The sequence below is a fragment of the Aedes aegypti genome, chromosome 2 (assembly GCF_002204515.2).
Source record: "Aedes aegypti strain LVP_AGWG chromosome 2, AaegL5.0 Primary Assembly, whole genome shotgun sequence".
NCBI classification, from domain to species: Eukaryota; Metazoa; Arthropoda; class Insecta; order Diptera; family Culicidae; genus Aedes; species Aedes aegypti.
Window position 1 is genome coordinate 444,212,991 of NC_035108.1, and position 10,142 is coordinate 444,223,132.

A 10,142-nucleotide genomic window follows, 5' to 3' on the forward strand; every position below is an offset into this window, starting at 1 on the left:
AATTTCGCGAATAAATTTATCTGAGCTTGTTCTACTAGTCTCAAAATAGAGAATCACCACTACTCCGGCGGTATAAATTATATTGGAGACGGTAAAATTGAATTGTAATTGACTGCCATTTTCTTGTTATTTGGGGATATATTTCAACGAAACATTTCAACCAAATCGCCATACAAAACCCGAGTGTTCGGAATATGAGTCTGTTCGGTATTTGAGACGGTACTATAATCCTTTCCATTTCAAAAATTAAAAATCGTGGTTATGTGACTCATAATTGTGTGAGTAATGTAATTGAGCTCCGCATTTTTGTTTTTGCAGTTGTCTAGGGTAGTCCTGGGGGGCCTTCCTTAGCCGAGTGGTTAGAGTCCGCGGCTACAAAGCAAAGCCGCTGAAGGTGTCTGGGTTCAATTCCCGGTCGGTCCAGATCTTTTAGTAATGGAAATTTCCTTGACTTTCCTGGACATAGTGTATCATCGTACATCCCACATGATATACGAATGCAAAAATGGAAACTTTGGCAAAGAAAGCTCTCAGGTAATAACTGTGGAAATGCTCATTGAACACTAAGCTGAGAAGCAGGCTCTGTCCCAGTGAGGACGTAATGTCAAGAAGGAGGAGAAGAAGGGCAGTGCCAATTTAAGTTTAGACTTTGAAGCAAACTTTTTGTTTGAGAAGTAAATGGAAACCGAATTCAGTACTATACCATTTAATTCCACTAGAGTATGTATTCTTTGATATGATATGTTCGGATTTCACCACTAAACAACACTAAAGTTATTAGCTTCTGGGATTCAACTGACTTCCACTGTCTTTATTGCTGAGCCTATTTATAGCTATCAAAACAATAACAAGTTACATAGATCAATGCCCTCTTTGTTTACTTATGTACCAGCATTACAAATGATGCATAAACTATAGACCGGCGCAATCGTCGGCTGTATTCACTTCCTTCAACAAACCCTGACGTTACAATACCTTCCCCTTTTAATTAGAAATATTAATAATTCAAGTAATAAATGTATTCACTAGATTCAATTCAATAGTGATTGTTTTAAAATTCCATTAATACATGCTTCACTTTCTATACACAAAATCCTTATCAATTTTTTTCTTTTTCTCTCTAGTCGATCTTCTGAGCACCGGATGACATTGTGGAGTAGGTACACGAACCGACTTCTGACTGCCTTGGAGTAACCTGGGGTGTGGTTCACGAGCTGTAGGCAGGGGTGGTTCGGGACTGAACCCCCTGAATTCTTCATCGCTTTCATCTAGCTCACAAAACATCCTTTTCTTTGCTCGTCCGGTATTTGATGAAGCGTCTTCCACAGCAGGCAGCTGGAGCGTTATATTACGCCTTCGTCCAGACTTACTCTGAATTTTCACCTGCCCCTTGTGGGCCGAGATGAGCGTTGACCCGATGGAGATCTGTAAAATATTTTGAGAGATTTTTTTAATAAATGTTGCATTAAGCCATTTTTCTATATCTTTAGTGTTGTGATTTTTATAGTAGACCTTATCTCCCAATTTCAAATTAGCGTAAGGGTCTTGCTCATTACTTTCAATAATTTCACATTTCGTTTCTAATGGTTCGGTCAGGTGTTGTTTGTAATTGTTCTTAGGATTCACTAAATCAAGAATTGTTTTTGGTTTAAAAGATAGTACACTTTCTGAAGGATACTTTCCCCCTTCAGATAAACAAGTATTTCGGTAGTTGAACAGAAAATAATTTATCTTGTCTTGAAGATCCATCGGTTTCATAGCAGGGTCCAACAAAAATTTTTTCAACACCTCCTTAGTCACTCTAACTAAACGTTCTGCCTGTCCATTACTTTGAGGATGGTATGGCGGACTTTTAAAAACTTGTATGCCTTGCCTCTCTAAAAAACCAATAAAATAGGTTGAATTGAAGGGTGGCCCGTTATCTGTTACTATTACATCAGGAAGTCCGAAACGTGAAAAAAATGCTATAAATTCTTTTACTACTTTTTCTGCATCCGTACCATACTTCATCCAAACAACCTCTAACCATTTCGAAAAGCTATCAACTATTAAAAGAAAAGTGCGCCTTTCAAAATAAAAGAAATCGGCGTGAATTCTGCTGAAAGGTCTCGAAGTAGAAATCCATTCTGAGGTACCCTTATGTGTAGGGACAATAGATGTTTTTATACACACTTCACAATTTTTTACAAATGATTCGATGTCACTATTTATCCCAAACCAATAGAGGCTTCTTCTAGCTTGTTGCTTCATTTTCACTATTCCTAAGTGGTTTGAATGAAGTAATTGTAAACATTTTCTTTGTAGTGCAACTGGAATAATCACTCTGTCTTGGAAAAGGAGGCATCCTTCGATTTCCTCTAAATTTTGATGTTGTGAGTAGATATTTTTGAAACATTGATCAATTCTTTCTGGCCATCCATTTTTCATAAAGGCAACAATTTGTTGCAAAAAGAAATCCTTTTTTGATTCTTTAGCAATCGTTACATAATCCAATGGCAGCTCGCTAGAAAAATTTAGATGTTTTATATATTGCTTTTCCAAGCTTTTGGGGACTTCTATTTTCAAAGGAAAACGCGAGCAGAAATCAGCGTTAGCCATTTTGTTGGCTGGTCTGTATTCTATATTGTAATCATAAATAGCCAATTCCATAACGTAACGCTGAATTCTAGTCACTGAAATTGAATTTCGTCCTTCTTTTCCAAAAATTCCCAAAAGGGGTTTGTGATCCGTAAAAATAGTGAATTTTTGGCCAAACAAAAATTTGTGGAATTTTTTAACTGTTGATACCACTGCCAAAGCTTCCAAATGAAGTATGGGGTAGTTCCTTTGAGCATGATTGAGTGAGAATGACGTAAACCAAATTGGTTTTTCTACCCCTTCGATGACATGTGAAATGACTCCTCCGAGTCCATATGAGGACGCATCTGTACTAACCACAATTGGCTTTTTGGGATCATAAAACGTCAAAATATTTGCTTTCAGCAGTTTTTCTTTACAACCCTCAAATGCTTCATCGCATTTAAAATCCCAAAGAAATTTTACCTCTTTTTTCAATAACATATACAGTGGACTTAACGTTGAGGATAAATTTTGTAAAAATTTTCCGTAATAATTTACGAGTCCCAAAAATGCTTTCAATTCTGTTGTGTTCTTCGGTTTGTCAGCTGCTATGATTGTCGATACTTTTTCTGGATTAGGTAAAAGTCCATTGTCGGTTATAATGTGTCCTAGATATGGCAATTGAGTTACAAAAAACTTACATTTTTTTAAATTAACTTTGATATTTGCTTTAACTAATCTGTCTAATACCAATGTCAAACGTTTGTAGCAGTCTTCAAAATCCTTTCCTGCTATGAGGACATCGTCAAGATAAACATACACGTATTCGATATCTTGCAAAATAGTCTCCATCACCTGTTGAAAGATGGCTGCGCTAGAAGATGCGCCTTGTGGGAGCCTATTGTAAGTGAAGAGACCCTTAATTGTGTTAATGACAACAATTTTTCTTGAGTTTTCTGATAACTGCAACTGAGTATACGCCGTGGTTAAATCCAAAGAACAGAAAATCTTGCAACCAGCTAGTGATGCGAATAAATCTTGGGCAGTTGGCAATGGATACGTATTTGCAATCAAAACTTTATTTATAGATACCTTGCAATCTATTACTAATCTAATATCACCATCTTTTTTAATAATGACTACTATTGGAGATGCCCACAAGCTAGTTTTAATAGGTGTTATAATATTGTCTTTCTCTAGTAAACCTAAATGATCCAATACTTTATCCTTCAGTCGATAAGGAACATCGTAGGGTTTTCGAAAAATTGGGCGGTCTTCTTTTAATACCAATTCCGCTTCAAAGCCAACAATAGGAGATGAAAAATCTCTGTTGAAAATTTCACTATAGCGGCTTTTCATAACGCTTAATGCATTATCTATATTGTCCTGTACGCTGTGCACTGCTCCAAAACTGGTAGATTTGTCCATTTGCAAAAATTTTTCTCGCCAACCATTGTAAAATACATCCAACCAATCTCTTCCAATGAGAGCCGTAAACTTATGGTCTCCATCCAGAACAACTAATTCCAAATTAGAAGAATTACCGTTTAAACATACCGATATTAAAGCTTTTCCATAAATTTCCAAATTTGATCCGTTGATCACAATCAATTTTTTATGACTCTTTCTCACATTAATGCCACTAAATTTTTCCAAAAATTCTGTTTTACTAATGACAGACACTGCCGAACCACTATCTACTTCCATTAAACATACTCTTCCTTCTATTTTGACTTCGAGTAGACAAGGTTTGCTTACTTTTCTAATAGAAGAAATCATTAAACATGGATAGTCACCTTCTTCCTCACTTTCCGAATCATAATCTACACGAAGCCTTTTGAAATAGTCGTGGACTTCCTTAGGATTGGTTTCTGCTTTCACTGAGTTCACCGATTCGCCCTGATTATCTCTGTATTGGTAACAATTCTTTTGGATATGACCCCGCTTCCTACAAAAATGACAGACAAAATTGGCGTATCTACCTCGGCTCGAATTTCGTTGGCCCGACCTTGACCGTCCTTCAAACTTTCTAAAATTAGTTCGTAAATTTCTATTTCTGCTGAAATTTCTTTCTCTAGATCGACTACGATCCATTCTGTCTATCCTGGACTGTCTACCTCCGAGGCGGTGCTTGACAGAATTAACCCCTATTCCTGCTCCTGTCTCAGCAAAATAGAGAGTATTATTGTTCGCCATTTCAAAACCTTTAATAATCCTTTCAGCCGACCTTAAATTTAAATCTTCTTCGTTTAGTAAACGCTTTTGTAATTCCCTATTGTATACTCCGAACACTAATTGGTCTCGAATGGCGGAATCTCGAAATGCGCCAAAATCACAGGATTCTGCTAAATGCTTTACTGCTAATATATAATTCTCTCCACTCTCGCTTGGACTCTGTCTTCTACAACGAAACTTGTACCTCAACATTATCTCCGAGTCAATTTTGTCTAACCTTTCCTTTAATTTTTTAGTGATTTCGGCGTAAGACAATGTTTTAAGGTCTGTAGCTGGGTACAGAAGCTTCAACTCCTCAAATACCGCCAATCCTGCACAACTCATAAATATATCTTTTTTACGATCTTCAGCAATGTTGTTTGACGAAAAAAAATATTCTATTAATTCCACATAATTTGAAAAACTAGTGCCGGGCACATACGGATCGATTGTGCCGATCAACGCCATTTTTGACTGCACCGAATCAATTGATAAAACTGTGCTCACCTGAATTAATAATAGAAAGTAAACCACGTACCTGTTTGATACTGCTAACGTCCTCAATCTTCGATGTTGTCCTCAGATGTTTCTTCCACCTCCAGATTAGTTTTACTTCAAGGCTCCCGCTATTCCCAACACTTCAACTCCGCCGTTCTTATTCCACTCACGAACCGTTTTTTCAGCAAGTAAAATCTGGCGTCGCTTTTCCGACCGGCTAGAAACCACAAATTAATGAAATTGTAATGGCCGCTTCAAAATTATTACACTCGGCGCTTTCTACCACTGTATTCGCCAGACAAGTATCCTCCTTGTGCGAATCACCACAGCTTACAGGAGTTCGATTTGCACCTGGTCAAACAATATGTTCTCCGTATAGCAATTTTCCCCTTCACCGTTCCAACAGCCACCAAACAACAGCAACTTCACCAACTACCACTGAACTTTACTCCAGCCTTACGACACAACACTGCCAACTAATGCACACGAATCAATATCTCAACTTTTGCTTTCCCTCGTCGCCAACTGATATGTTCGGATTTCACCACTAAACAACACTAAAGTTATTAGCTTCTGGGATTCAACTGACTTCCACTGTCTTTATTGCTGAGCCTATTTATAGCTATCAAAACAATAACAAGTTACATAGATCAATGCCCTCTTTGTTTACTTATGTACCAGCATTACAAATGATGCATAAACTATAGACCGGCGCAATCGTCGGCTGTATTCACTTCCTTCAACAAACCCTGACGTTACATGATAGATACGCGTTTTTCAACGTCAACTGTAAGGCCGTCTTTAGTGTAGTGAGTACTAGACTCGACTTCGCTCTTCAGCGATATTTTAGAAAATGGATTATGCGCATAGACCGCTGAAAAAAGCAATAATGTTGAATTCGGTTGTATCGGATTTAAATAAATCGGTGACTGAATAACTTAAGGTGAAACTTCTCGGAATCGAAAGATGGCCGTCACAATGGACGACTTGTGCCCCTACGTACGTTTGCAAAGGCACCAAACTGGAAAAATAGTTGGTAAAAGTTTTTGACCTTCTTATTCTAAGCTTTCCACTTGTGCGCAAAGCCAAAATAAAAAAGGGCACTGTTGTTGGATGGTTTCTTCGCGAGATTAGTGCCTTTGAAATTTCAGTGCAATCTTAGAAGTTTGATTCCAAACTATTTTACCTTAAGAACTGTACTCTAATTACTATATTTCCAGGTTTCCTGAGTGTTAAAAATAATAATTCTGCTTGAGTGAGATCCTTATGGCTTATGCGATACATTACATTTACATTTACAGTCCCCTGTAAATCGATAAAATGGCTCATCTCTTGTTTTGAACGTTTTTACAAGCCAAATGTTTATTTTCTACAGAAAGTATCTACAGTAACGCACCTTATTGAAGCGATTTGGAAGCTGAAAAATTATATTTCGATTATTATGATTTTTGCGTGAAACATTATTGTTTGCTAGACGATATATGGCTATCATAATAAAAAGTTTGTAGATTTCAAAATAAATCAACTTTGAGTTGTTTCTGGGTCATATTTCAGTCTTCGTGTATATGAATCTGTGATGATTAGAGGAAAAATATTAATATTGAATAATTAACTGAATGGAAAACCGAATTTAATACAGTACTAATTTCGGTTTTTCATTTATTTATAGGTATATTCTACTAAAAAGCTCGAAGATTTATTATCCTCATATGAATATTGCCTATTGTCTAAACAAAATGATCGATCTTGCTCCGTGTAAATTTCTTTATGTTAATGTTCCTATCAAAACATTGCGTAATTATCATTTTTAATTTACATTTTACTACCAAACATGATTATAGAGATTTATAGAATAAATATTATTGCCATAACCGCAACACAAACGTGTTTTTAAAATGATGAAAACAACAGGATATATTCTATTAAATAGTGTATCAATGCTTTCTGCTCATTCAAGTTATTTTGTATTTTTCTTATAAAATCAATAAATTGCAAAATAGGGTGCTATTTTGAATATAATTTAAATATTATTTCAAAGATAATTGAATATTACGATGACATCAATTATGTGGAGGTATGTACAGCGTAGTTTAGGGTACTTTATTGTAAAACGAAGTTCGTAGTTCAAATTATTTTTACAGACAAATTCGAAATTAACATTTACCTGTTGTTTAGAATGAAAATTTGGTTTACATTGATTAAAATTATCATTTTAGAAGAGTTTTGAACTTATGGCACAACAATTTTCTGAACTCAAAAGGGATAAAAACTGTTTATGATTTCTGTAAAGTGTAGATATTTCAACTAAATTTCTATCAGAGCTTACGAGTATAATCTATAGATTGGATCCAATGACAAAAATAAACGTAATTGTTCGAATTATTGGATTTTATAGCAAAAATCATTGGAAAACTGGCATTTCTCATAATTTCACCTAAATTTTATATATGTCCACTAATAAATTGTCCAAATGTATTTTACTACATCTGAACATCATAATAAAGCACTTCAGTAATCAAATAGAGCTTCTAAATTTAGTTTTGAACGTTGTGCGTTTGAATTTTGGTAGGTGTACGAATATGGAATTGGGTGAATTTCAGACATCAATTCTATACTTTTCTATTAATCCAAAGATGAATGTAAATGGAAACATTGTGTGATTGGCAAACAATAGATGACACCTATTACCTTCAATGTGGATAAAGTATTTGTAGCTCAATACTTCATTTAATAGTTTTTTACTAACTTGATGTGGAATCAGTATCCTGTACGAATATGAAATTGGGCCACTGTACCTGATCTAGTTATCAGTTCGTAGAATATGCTTGAGATATTATTTGAGGTATTTTACCACTTATGCAGGGCTCATTCATACCTCATTCAGGTTGTAAGTATTGGAAATTATCTGGTATGGAATACCTTAGTTTGGTATTCAGAAGTTATTTTCTTTTGCTCGGGCAACCTCTCTACCGACAGCTTTTATTTCTCGATATTTTTGCACCATTTTTTCACAAGATCTCAAAAAACTCTTCAAGTTTAAGAATTTGTGTCGATATTCATCATTGATGATCCTTGGGGGACCGACATTCTCCATATAAAATATCTTATTCGGCCATTTGGTTTTTGGTCAATCTATCAAAAAAAAAGTGGAATGAAATGAAAGGAGCAATAAGGAGCCACTCTGAAAAAATCATACAAATTGGTTCAGTGTTCTTGGAGAAATCTGAAAATTACGATATGAGGTTTTTAAGAGTTTTCATGATCTTCATTTGTCCAGTGTGGTACCAGAAACATAAATAACATCATTTTTTCACAACATACTCGCTTTTAATGTATCCTTTCGTGGAGGGAATATCCAAACACGATAAAAATTCTGTAGCCTGAGATATTTACGAGGGTTATGGCTACGCGTCGATCCTCAAGAAATTTTGGAATATCTCCGTATCCAGATGACCAATTAACAATATCGACACATATTCTAAAACTAGAAGAGTTCTTGAAGAACTGATGAAAAAATGGTGCAAAAATATAAAAAAAAAAACATAAAAGTTATCGCGATTTGAATATTTTTTTAGCGGTAAAAAATTAAGCTGCTGGTACAGGGGTTAAAATTTAGCTGTAGGTCAGCTTTGATATCATCAGGATCTTTTCGTAATAAAAGTTTTCTCGACTTTGCAGGTCATAGAGTATCTTCGTAGGGTTTGGTGGAGCACCTAACAAATGGTTCCCTGTAACTTTCTAAATACAGATCAAACGGATCTTTTTTCACCATGAACCATTTAAAATGTGTTATGGCTACCTAACTCAAGCGGTATTCTTTATTCTTCTGGCACTATTTGCTACATACAAAATACCTACGTGATTTCTGGGCTATAAATATTGGCTGCCGTAGACCCAGAAGAGAGATTTCCCGAACTGTGGACTGATTAATATATCATTTTATTCTTCATTTACAGAATATAAAAGTAAGCTACAATAAACGGTTGGAAATCATTATGTTGGAAATATGCGTTTTGACGAGCAATTTGAAAATCGTGACCAATATTGCCCAGTAATTTTTACACGGAGCAAGATCGATCATTTTGTTTAGACAATAGGCAATATTCATATGAGGATAATAAATCTTCGAGCTTTTTAGTAGAATAGAGTAAGGTGGGGCAAAAGTTCGACCTTAGTGGTATAATCAAAGTTTCCAGGAAAACAATAGCAGTTAAAACAAAACAAATACCATACATTGAACCTTCAACATATTGGCTATAATTTTGCTGAACAAACTTGTGTCAAAATATTTACCCATTTTTAGTTATAACAGTTTCAAAATTGATTGTCTTATTCGAACTTTTGCCCCACCGGTGGGGCAAGAGTTCGAATCTAGTGTGGGGCAAAAGTTCGCTGGCTAAAACACAAAATATCGATCCTTTAATGACAGGCATGCTTTACACCAGCTCTAAACTTAAGTTTGACGAAAAATACACACTAAATTTTCATCGAAAAATTGCCCAAAACCGGGTTAATTGTAATATACTCAAAAATAGCAGTTTTTCGCAAAACTTAGTTGAAATATAAAATTTTGGTGACAAGTTTCACACGATCAGACAAATTTAACTGAATTTGAAGATAATATGTGGATTTTTGGCAATTTGCAAATTTTTACGTGAGTTTATACATGGGTCGAACTTTTGCCCCGCTGATTCGAACTTTTGCCCCACTATGGGCCAAAAATTGTTTTCAAGCATTTATGCAAAAACTAATACACCTCAAAGCAACCTTATGATAGGCCTAAAAACGCCCTTACATAAAATGTTGAGAAAGATTTTATTTTCAATTGGTTCAATGCAACGAAAGTTTGACCAAAAATTACAATATTCACG